The 11,832-nt window shown below is 47.7% G+C and overlaps 1 protein-coding gene across 2 annotated transcripts in view; it reads left to right on the top strand.

Moving 5' to 3' along the window:
* The first annotated feature begins 9,268 nt into the window (after positions 1 to 9,268).
* The window catches only part of ELF2 (E74 like ETS transcription factor 2), a 37,009-nt gene continuing 34,445 nt past the window's right edge, over positions 9,269 to 11,832 (top strand). The window contains exon 1 of one of the 2 annotated variants that reach the window (XM_069012682.1): positions 9,269 to 9,402. The gene's annotated coding sequence lies outside the window, so the exon portion shown is untranslated. Of the gene's footprint in view, positions 9,403 to 9,855; positions 10,014 to 11,832 lie in introns of those variants that run through there. The other variant, XM_069012683.1, reaches the window with a different exon arrangement.

Raw genomic sequence — 11,832 nt, 5'->3', positions numbered from 1 at the left:
TTGGGGTCGTGGGTATGCTTGCATTTCCACAGATACTGGAGTACGGTGGCTACCTTCGAAATGTGTTCACCCTGCCCTACGGCACCAGAGGCAGAACAGGCAACCTCCAAATGATGACCAGAACGCCAACCATCTAAATGGCGACCAGAATGTAGATCATCAGCCTAATGACTCTTCTGATGATGACCAGGATGTCAACCATCAGGCAGATGGTCCTTCTACAAGCAGAGACTGAACTTTAAATTTCTTGTTATGGAGTCAGATAGTGAAAGCCTTAAGGACATATTTAGAATTAATAACTGATGTAGATTTCTATTTAGGATTAATAGTAGAGTTGATATCTTATAAAACAAAAAGGGGGAATTGTAGATACAAAAATGCTGCTAGCGAGGATTTTCTTGCTATTTTCTAAGTTCGTGAGAGACTTTTCTCTCACGCAGAAGAGGTAGCAGGGAATGTAAACAACCAAGCCACCTGCAACCTTGAAAAGTCTTGTTTATGGTATTGTAGAAAAATATTTTGACAATGGATGTTTTAGGATTTTAGCCAATCACCCCCAAGGGGTGGCTGGTCCTTTGTCCAATTAGACTATGAAGAAAAAAGTCTATAAAAGAGTTTGTAAAATAATTAAATAAATCAATCTTGCTGCACAATTCCTGCCTGCTGGATCTTCTCTCCTCCTCCTCCCTATGGCTGCAGGACACGGTGATATACCCTAGAGCCCAGACCTGCGGTAATAAATACATGCAGCAAAATATCCATCCCAAAGAGCCCACCTGAGATTTCTTTCCTGCTGGCACAGACAGCTTCAGCAATGTGCAAAGCAACGGCATATGTCCTGTGGCCTCCAGAGTGTGGAGACAACCTAAGAGGACTGCATAGGCCAGGTGGCAGGAAATGAACATCAGTTTTACAGAAAGGACCACTTAAGAGTCTGTTTTTAGAGCACTCCTAAGTAATGGCCATGTCACCTCACAAAGGAGCTACTGAGATGTGCAAAGCAGCTTTGGTGTACATGGCTTTTGTTCAGCTGACAGTGGGTCTGTGTTTTAATGAAGTTGTCTACTCTTTCCCATGAAAAGGATCAAGGCAAGAGGTTTTCTAACTTTTTTGAGTTTTTACTTGGACCCATGGAAAGAAGAATAAAGAATAAGCCCCAAATCAAACCCCAAAAAGTGAGCACATCAAGTCAGGACTTGATAAGCACTAAAGATGAAACTGACAGCACTTAGATCTGCCAGGCTGCAAAAAAACTGTCATTAAGGGCTAACACTTCCATCCAGCCGGACACGTTTCCAGTCTATAACACATCAATTTTTGCCAGGAAGTCTTTAATCTTTTCCTCCCAATACCCCACCCTTCTTTTGACTTGCTCTTTTTTCCCATTTATTTTATAATTGTCATCTACTATCTTCTATCATCCACTATTAATGAGATTTTAGCTTTACATCTTTGTTACATTTGTGACACTATTTACATGCTACACTATTAAAATAATTACATTTTCTAATGTGTAAACACTGAATATTATAATTTCTAGCAGCAACATGGATGTCAGCTATATTGTTAATAAATGATAACATTTTTCCCCATATAATTTGAGTCTTGTTTTTAAAGGCAAACAAAAGACCTAAAAGTGATACCTCTTACCTTTTGAAGAGCAGACAGACAACTGAAAATTTATTTGTTAATATAAACTAGGAGCAAAATCTGTAACTGACAACATCCAAGTGTATGCCTTATTATACATCTGGCAGGCTTAGTGCATGGTAAAAGCTCAATTTTTCTATGGTGTGTGCTTTACTACAAAGCCACAGCTCATTTAAATTTACACCTCAGTAGTGGCCACTTACATAAGAGGCTGCTGGTAGCACCATCTATTATTAGTAATGCCTGACATGTTTTTGGAAAGAAAGAATCACCAATGTTTCCATGCTTCAGGGCACAGGACTGATATTTTTAGACCTACCTTTATTGTCAGGGAAATGTTTGTGCCATCCCTGAGTAAAATAACTGGCCATGTTATTTATCCTGGAAAACTCAAATTGTATGTAACCTGTAAAAGTCAATCAGATTCCAGAGCCTAAAGACCCCTGAAAATTTTTATTTCCTTAGGAAAGGAAGCTGATGCCCTGAAAATGCAGAGGGAAGAAATATTCAGCTCAAATGCATAAAGAAGAGGAGCTAGAGCAGTAGAGCAATGGGTGGTAACATGCAGAAGGCAGAAGCTGAAGACTGGATATCTATTAAAATGCCCTAGGGTATATCACCGTGTCCTACCGCAGCCATAGGGAGAAGGAGAGAAGATCCAGCAGGCAGGAATTGTGCAGCAAGATTGATTCATTCAATTATTTTACAAACTCTTTTATAGACTTTTTTCTTCATAGTCTAATTGGACAAGGATCAGCCACCCCTTGGGGGTGATTGGCTAAAATCCTAAAACATCCATTGTGTTATACATGAAATCCCTAATTGTCCTTGGTCTTTGCATATTAAGTGCTTTAATTAATTAATTCTGAGTTAAATATTTTAAATGTTAAAATTAACCCATCAGCCCAGGTACAAAAATCAAGTTCCATTATCAGTGTTTTCAATTGTTCAAAGTAGTTTATTAAGAGAGTTACACCCTTCCCAGTTAAAAATTTCCCAGTTAAAAATCCCCAACTTATGCTCCCTTTTCAAACTTCAAACCACCTGTACACCATAAGAGTTATCTTTCCTGTGTTTACGGTATAGTTTTACAAGTGTTTTAAGATGTGTTGGATGTATTTTAATATTTTTTTCAAGTGTTTTTACTTTGCACTTTGGTCCAAGGAAGGGCTAACTCCAAAACCCCAGTTCTAACAGCCAGCAGCTCTTTTTAGCCCCATAGCCGTTACCCTGTAGGCAAGCTCCATGGCAACCTGAATTTTAATGAAGGCATTTTAGCACCCTTATCTCAACTGATACCACCCCTCTGACAACGACGAGCTATTGGTGGACGGAGATGATCTGTCAAAAGGAAAGCACCAATCACTTTAAACCAAAGTGGGTGGGCGGTGGGTGGGTTGTGGGCGGGCTGGGGTGGAGCAAAGGCACTATAAAACAATGAGACACGCTTTGAAAAGCGCGAGAGAGAGAGGTGGGAGTGTCCTCTGCAGGCTAGCTGTGGTGGACATCAGTGCTGGGCATTAAAAGCCTTACTCCTATTAAGGAGCCTTTAGTAACTTTTTTTTGACTTTTGGACCAGCCAAAAGCCAGCCCAGCACTGCAAGTCCTTTTTCTTTACCTGAGGTCCAGTGCTGTCTCAGCCAGAAGATCTCAAATCCCTGCGCTCCTGGGGCATACCACCTATAGAGCCATACGATCCCAAATTTTTATATTTTTCTAATTTCTGTAATTTTTCAATTTTTCTGTTTTCAATAAATTATTTTAATTTTTTATTTAACTAAGAATTGTCTTTTTTCTCACACATTGTCAAAGTATTTTTCCACTATACCATAAAACAAGACTTTTCAAGGCTGCAGCTGTTTCATTGTTTACAGAACTCTACTACTACTTCTGTGAGAGAGAAGAGTCTCTCACGGACTTAGAAAATAGCAAGAAAATCCTCGCTAGCAGCATTTTTGTATCTACAATTCCCCCTTTTTGTTTTATAAGATATCAACTCTACTATTAATCCTAAATAGAAATCTACATCAGTTATTAATTCTAAATGTCTCCTTAAGGCTTTAACTATCTGACTCCATAACAAGAAATTTAAAGTTCAGTCTCTGCTTGTGGAAGAACCTGATGGTTGACATCCTGGTCATCATCAGAAGAGTCATTAGGCTGATGATCTACATTCTGGTCGCCATTTAGATGGTTGGCGTTCTGGTCATCATTTGGAGGTTGCCTGTTCTGCCTCTGGTGCCGTAGGGCAGGGTGAACACATTTTGCAGGTAGCCACCGTACTCCAGTATCTGTGGAAACGCAAGCATACCCACGACCCCAAATGATGAGCTCATGAGGGCCCTCCCACTGGTTAGTAAGTAAATTCCGTACCCAGACTTTTGCTCGGGGCAGTTGTGTCTCGCCTGCAGACTGCAATGAGAGAAAATGATTCAGAATAACAGGATTATTTGAATTTTGTGGTACTGTAAGGTGATTAATTGTATACAAAGCTTTTTCTAGTTGGCTTCAGTAACCAAATTCAAAGGTTCCTGTGAGAATCATTGAAAAGCCATGGTAACAGCCCTTAATTCAACTAACTGAGCAGAGCCTGACTCGGATTGGTGTGTTAGTCAGCCACCGCAAAGGCAGTGTAGGATACTGTGCGCCCTTACGCACAGTGACCCCTGCTAAAAATTTGTCATAATCCATACCCCCCAAGCTGCCAACACATCCCATCCCCAAGGGTTAAGGGAAGTGGTAGCAACATAAGGCCTAATCATAGCTGGGTGCCCCTCTGAGTCCTTCACTATCACAGGCCGTTCGCTTCAATAGCTCTGTGTGGTTCCTCCTACTCCTGTGATGGCCAATCCCACCGGAGCTAAAGGCCATGAGGTATGCCACGCAGAGAAGGAGATGACAGTTACATCAGCACCTGTATCAATCAAACCTCGAAGCTGAGTCCAGGGTGGACGGGCGTTTGGCAGGATCAGGGTACATGTCATCGTGGCCTTTGGTCAGAGATGTCTGCAGTCTAGAAGGCCTGCGGAAGTCCTATAGATCTACTGCCGTTATCTTCGTGAGTTTGTTGTTCTATCCTGGGGACACAAGACTTAAAAGGCACTAATTTAGCAAGGCAGGTCTTTTCAGGAATAGCTACAGGGGGTTTTTGCGTGGAGACCATAGCACAAATCTGACCTTTAAAGGCAGCATCAATAACTCCTGAGTGCACTAAGATTCCTTGATGGAATCAGGTTTTCCCACCAGCATTGCACTGGATCCCTGGGCTAAGGGTCCATATGCATCCAAAGGAACCTTATAAATACCGCTAGAGTCTAAGACAACTGCGGCTGCTGTGTGGACATCAAACCCGTCTGATCCCTGGGTGCCGTCTCTAGGGTGGCTGAGTAGGCCTGTGCCTGTACCTGTGCCACTCTCTGGAGGAGAGACTGCATCGGAGAGCAATTCCCCCTCCTTGCACCCCGGCAGAAGTTTCCCAACAAAGGCTGACCATCAGCATGAGTCAGAGATCCGAGCAATGGCCTGCCACACCTCTTGCACTGGGGGATTGGTGTGTTCTCTTTTTCGCTCAGCTTAGGCTGCTTCCGTTTTTTCGCCTGTTTGGGTTGCTTTGGTTCACGACCAGAAGATGCATGAACAGGCTGCAGGAACTCAGCCAAAACAGACCGTTTCTGGTTCCCAGGTCCCACCTTAGCGCAGGCTTCGACCATGTCTGTTACCTCAGGATCTCCTGGCAACGCATCTGTGATTTTTCTGCACTCCTTGTTTGCATTATCTCTCACTCACTGCCTTAACAACATCTGCCTTAACCTGTCATCCTCACCCTGCTTCTCGAGAGAAGCAGCAACTTTTTCTACAAAAGAGAGGAATGACTCTGATCTCCCTTGAACTATTTCAGTATATTGCTTTCTAGGCGCAGATATCTCTATGGTTTTCAACAGGGCAGCCATGCTGACCTGTTGAGCTTGCTGCAGGATGCTAGAGGACAAAGTACCCTGTAGGCTGGGATCAGAGAAGGGACCAGTCCCCATCAAAGCATCCATTCCTGCTGTCCGTCTAGGATCAGCTGCAAGGAGCTGCCTATTCCCTAATGCAGCCTTGTCAGCCAGCTTTCTCCAGGTTTTCTCAAAAACTGCAAATTGTATAGGTTGAAATAGGATTTGACCTAAGTGTCTGATATCAAATGGAGCAAGCAAATCTGTATTTATCACCCTTATTATCTGCATAACCTCAGCAGAACGGAGCCCATGTTGTGCCACCTTGGATTGGAGGTCCTGGGCAACTTTCCAAGCAATTACCTCATGCTTGTCATGCTCCCCTGAATTTGGGAGAGCATTATACACTGGGAAAGCTTGGATCTCCCCTTTTGGGGAGTCACCACCATCCTGAACTGTTGGCACAGCCTGTGGATGGGGTGTAACATGGATTACTCCCAGAATCCTCAAATCTATTTGGCATTCCCAGGGTCTCCAATAATTTCCAATCTCCCTCCTCCAACACTCACATCTTAACTGACTCCAAGAAACTATTGTAGTGGGTCGGACGCACTGTTACCATGCAGTCCTGAAAGGTCCAGGGGCGAGACCGGCGCAGCCTTTTCCTTCGCCGCCCAGCTATGGCAGCCTGATGCCCTGGGGCCAGAACCTCATCTGCCTCACTTCCCGACGAGGAATCATCAGGCAAAGGCAACTCTGAGGCGCTGTGAGCGAACAAAGGTGGGCGGGGAGGGACAACATTGACTAGGTTGGCTAGAGGCAGAACAGACAGCACAGACTACAGCTGGCTGCGCTGCAGTTTGAACAGCAGCCTCTTTACGGAATGCCATCTCGGCCGGTTCCGACCGAACTGGTACTGGAGCTGCTGCAGCTGTCTCCGGGGCTGCTACCACGCACGGCACTGCGCTCGTCTCTTGCACTGTGCCAGCATTCGGCGCCGCCACTGGCCCTTGCTCTGCGGCTGCGTTTGGCGCCGCCGCCGGACAAGGCATGGCCACCGCGTCCACCGCTTCTATCACTGGTCCCAGTTCCGCAGGCCGCTGGAGCGCCGGCGCTGCACCGGTTGCTGACACTGCAGCCCCCGCCGCCACCACTTCCAGGTTTTCCTGCAGCAGTGCTACTTCCGGATTCGGCACTGGCCACGCCACTTCCTGCTTGGGAGCCGCGTCTCCCATGGGTGGCGCAGGCAGTGCGGGCGGTGGGGTGCCTCTGGCATCTGCACTACCTGCTTTTGCAAGCTGAGCAGTTCCTCCAGCTGCCGTCATATGTTCGGCAGCTCTGTCAGCAAAGGCAGATGCTGTGTTAATAGGTCGACGGCTCGGTTCTGCAGCTGTGCAGAACAGTCCAGCGCCATAGAGGGCAATGGACCACACTCAGGCAGTCTCGGTGCAGTCACTCCAGGGGCTACACCAGCCAAGAAGGTAGATCCGGGCGTTCCTGGCGCAGCCGATGCCTGCGCAGACAGGCTAGGAGCCACCACGGGGGTCCAATTTGCTAAGCCGCTAATTCACGGTCCTGGATAAGCCGTGGCCGCTGCTGACCCGAGCGGCAAGACAGGCTGTGTAGCTTCCTGCTGCCTTGACACCCCCGCCTCTGCCGGCGCGGCGTCCTTGGGGGCCATGGAGTCCTGCGACCGTGCAGGGTGAGCTGGCGCAGGCTCTGCCCGTGAAGCCGGGGGAGATTTTTCGGATCCAGCACCACACGCCCATGTCAGTGGGATCCCCTTCGGACATTCCTCCGTCACGCACTACCGAAATAGGCGAGCCAGATCTGCTGCCACAGTCAAGGTCTGTCAGCAGCATAAATAACGAACACCCAAGTTCGGAATAATTCTAACGCTGCTCAGTTCCCAAACGGGAGCTCATGCTGGACAGCACAGCAAAATTCTTGCCACAATCCAAAGTCCAGGGCAGTGTTTCTGTCCATGGGAATCCCTTGCAAAGTAGCCCAATCTAATAATTCCCGAAGTGAGTTTTCAGCAATGGAGGTGTGCATTATACTGAAAACACCTTTCCAGACCATTACTACAGCGTCAGTTTGTGAGCCGCTGTTTGCCACTTTCTCAGTCCCGTTGGACCTCCTTGTCCCGGGGGGGGGGCGGGGGGGGGGGAAGGGAACAGCATACCTCTAGAGAAATTCAGCTTGGCTCGCAGCAGCAGGACACTTTGCAGCATGCAGATCACGTCGGTGGCACCAAATATTAAAAGAATGCCCTAGGGTATATTACCGTGTCCTACCGCAGCCGTAGGGAGGAGAAGATCCAGCAGGCAGGAATTGTGCAGCAAGATTGATTCATTCAATTATTTTACAAACTCTTTTATAGACTTTTTTCTTCATAGTCTAATTGGACAAGGATCAGCCACCCCTTGGGGGTGATTGGCTAAAATCCTAAAACATCCATTGTCAAAATATTTTTCTACTATACTATAAAACAAGACTTTTCAAGGCTGCAGCTGTTTCATTGTTTACAGAACTCTACTACTGCTTCTATGAGAGAGAAAAGTCTCTCACGGACTTAGAAAATAGCAAGAAAATCCTTGCTAGCAGCATTTTTGTATCCACAGATATCAGAGTTCGTAAAGCAGGAGATGCACAGAGTGTCAAAGGAGCAGTGTATGTGGATGGTCAGATGGAAACTGAGATGTAGCAGAGATACTTTTGCACGCAGATGGAGGTGAGGAGCAGATGTGTGTGACTGAACTGCCTGTCACAGGGGCTGGGCTCCTGTCAGAAGGGAGATCCTTAAATCAGACCCCTACAATGTACAGGCACAGGAGGCCTAAATCAGTCTGAACAGAAACCTTCATCCTAGAGCTCCTTACAGCAAGTGGCTTTGCATTGCAGAAAACCTCCCTGGCAATGTAGGGGTTTCTTTCTATTTGTAATGAAAATGTAATGCCTCCTCTTCAGCTAAAGCTCTTCTGTTTATTTCTGTGAAATGCCGAGAAGGGCATAATGGTTGAAGCCCAATGTTTGTAAAGGAGAACACCAGTTCTGTTCAAAACTTCGGACCAGGCTAGATCAAGACAGTCTCAATGCATACTTGCTTTGTGAGCAGAGTCTGACAGTGCGTGTCGTACTTCCAAGGGAACAACAAAAACTGGATTACGAATTTGACTGGTTTCAAACCCATGTGCTCTGTGAGCCGGGTGCGGCGCGGTAGAACTGGGGGCTGGCATTTCAGCACTGCCCTGACAGGACACTGCCTGGAATTGGTTCTGGCACGCTTGAGGCTCCGCAGCTGGCCACACACACGGACAGTTCACTCTCCTGCACACAGCAGCAGAACCGCTGCCGGGACAGCACCGCGCTCGCAGGATCGGAGTGAGCTATGGGCGCAGGCACCTGTTCCGACACAGCGGAGGGACAGCGACACCCCGGTGCCTTTTTCTCCTCGGCCTCGCTCCCCGCGTCCTGACCACGGACTCCTATCGGCTAGGGACACGACAGCCGGGAGCAGGGAAAGACGAAGCAACGCTCCTTCATGGAAACGCTCCCGGCCCCGCCGCGCCCCGCGCAGGCGCGGAGCGGCCGCGCATGCCCGCAGCGCCCCCGCGCGCCCAGAGGCGGCGGCGGCGACGGCGGGGCGGGGGGGGTGGCCGGGCCGGGCAGGTCGCGCGCTGCGCCCCCGCCCCTCCCGCGCGGGACGGCCCCGGCCCGGCCCGGCCCCGGCCCGGCTCTGCCCGGGCGGCGCTGCCGCTTCCTGCTCCCGGCCCGGGCGGGCGACAGACGCGGCCTTCGGTTTCGCACGGGCACGGTAAGGGCGCTGTGTCAGCTCCTGCCACCGCCGCGCGGGCGGGTGCTGACAGGCGGCAGCTACCCTGCCAAGGGGCCGCGGGGCCGTCTCGGTTCGGGGGCGGCCGCCGGCGTGTGTGGGATGGCCTCGAGGTGGTGGGGCCGGGGGTCGCTCCGGCGGCACCTCCCACCAACCGCCCTCCGCAGCTACACTTTCGGTTTCGCGCGGGCTGCGGCGGAGGAGCTGGCGCTGCCCTGTTCCCTCCGACTCGGCTCCCCGCGGGGTCCGCGCCCGCCGTAGGGGGCGGCGGGCGGTGCCTGGCGCTGTCAGTGTAAACAGCCCGAGGCAGTGCGGCCTCCCGGGCTGGGCCCGCAGCCTCCTGGGCCGGGCCGGGCTGTGCTGGGAGCGGGGCGGCGGCGGAGCGGGGAGGCGACTGGGGCAGCGCCAAGGGGCAGCGCCTTGTTTACCCAGGGCGTCGGGAGAACATGGCAGCCCGGGCGTGCTGGACACTCGATGTCATGCGTGATTGCTCTTCCCGTGCCTCGTGCCTGGGATCGCTGTTTGCACCATGGATAAACAGCAGAAGTCTGGCATACTTTTCGTTATACCGTGACTGTAAAACGTCGTGCTGGGTGAGCCCAGTTCGTGTTTAGCTGTTACCTTTTTGGATGTGTTCTCTCTTGTCTTTCCCCACTTGAATAATTCAGTTTTTCATTCTTCATGCTTCCTCCCTTACGGCTAGTCACTTATCTTTCTTGGGACTTTTCTTTAGTCATTTAACTTCTTAAGCAAAGACAGCACAACCTTACTGTAAGTTTAAAAACAGGTTCTTGGTCTAATCCTTACTGCTTTTCCTTTTCTTCTCACACCATCTCTTATAGTAGACAGGATCAGCTTTAGGAAAGGTGCTGGGAAAAGGATGGTTCTTTTGTGTGGTGCTGTCAGTGACACACTCTTCATCTCTCAGGTTTCAGTAGTATCTGGTTCAGAAGGTGCCTAAACTTTAGACTGTTAGACACATCTTTATGTTCAATAGTCTTATAAGCCATTCAGGGGCTTTGCCTTCGTAAAGCTGTCTAACTTAAATCTTACAAGTTTTTGACCTCGAGAATATCCTGTCAAAGCTAATTACGGAATTTACGCACACTGCTTCCTTTTAGAGTGTGTGTGTTGGGGTTTTTTTTAAACGTACATCCTCACCATTTAATTTAATCGTCTCTGCTAATTTATTATGTAAAACGATGAATAATTCCTCCCTACTCTGGCTTGTGGGGGAGTGGAAATGATTGCTAAGGACCAACAATCAACTCGCTGGAAAGACAGGTACAAAATAAGGGTAAATATGTAAGATTTCTGTCAGAGGGAAGAGAAGGTTTCAGGGTAGCTTTCAATAGAGAGCAGTGGCCTGCTAGTAGGATGAGATACAGGAAGGTCCAGAAGAAGCCTGCTGAAGCCACAAAGCTTTTTGCAGAACGTTAATAGTTTCTAACTGACTAAGCTTACATGTTTTGGGGCTCATCAGCTTCAGCTATTGAGGTTTCAGAGCAAACTTTGGATGGTCAGATTATCAAATTAAATATGTATGGAAGGAGGTCTTCTAGTTTTTACTGGATTTGATGCATCATTAATTTGATCCAACGTTATAATTTCTGTGCATTCAGCAATAAAATTACTGCTTTTTTTGTATGAAAATTTAGGAAGTATGGAGTGGCTAGGACTACCTTGCCCATTCCTTATTTTGATTTGTGCTTTATAAATTTTAGTGCTTGGTGTAAATTGTAAGGTACTGTAAACTGCATGGATTGCATGTTCCTCTGACCTTATAAATATAAAGATTTACTTTGTATCCTAATTTTGATATAACCCCTGCAACAGACTTTAGCAACAAGTTTAGGGGCTTTTTTCTGCTCAGACAGCTTTTTCAGTGGCTTAATTTTTCACCTCTTAGACTTGTTGAGTTTCAGAAAAAGAAAGCTAATTTGCCATTTCTTCTGCACATGCCAGTGTTAATCAGATAACAAGAGCTGTAAATATGATCTTGGAAAATGTCTTTAAAAAGACTTTTCAGTCGACATGAAATGTTTTACAGAGCGTGGTATGGTTTATATGTATCAGAGTGATAGTGGCATTTACTGCTGTATTTGAGGTTCTGACTATGAAAGAGCACCTTAGTGCCCTTAGGAAGCCTTGTTCCTGTTAATGGGATTCTGCAGTGATCTTGGCCGGTGTATTTCTCCACGTATAACTACCTTCATTTTTCAAGCCAACATTCTTAACTTTTCTTTGATTAAACCAAAAGAAGGCTATTTTGAAAAAAACAAGCTGTGTGTGATGCTACTGCTAGCTGGAGTCCTGCGCTTGCGGTTGCATCTGTATAGGTATCCGCATAAATCTCTCCTCAGGATTTAGGATGCCAGCTGAATAAAAGGGAGACGTTCCAAGTACTCTTGT

The sequence above is a fragment of the Aphelocoma coerulescens genome, chromosome 4 (genome assembly GCF_041296385.1).
Source record: "Aphelocoma coerulescens isolate FSJ_1873_10779 chromosome 4, UR_Acoe_1.0, whole genome shotgun sequence".
In the NCBI taxonomy this organism is placed as follows: domain Eukaryota; kingdom Metazoa; phylum Chordata; class Aves; order Passeriformes; family Corvidae; genus Aphelocoma; species Aphelocoma coerulescens.
Note: the sequence above shows the minus strand (reverse complement) of the source record. Positions and strands in the feature narration are given on the sequence as shown.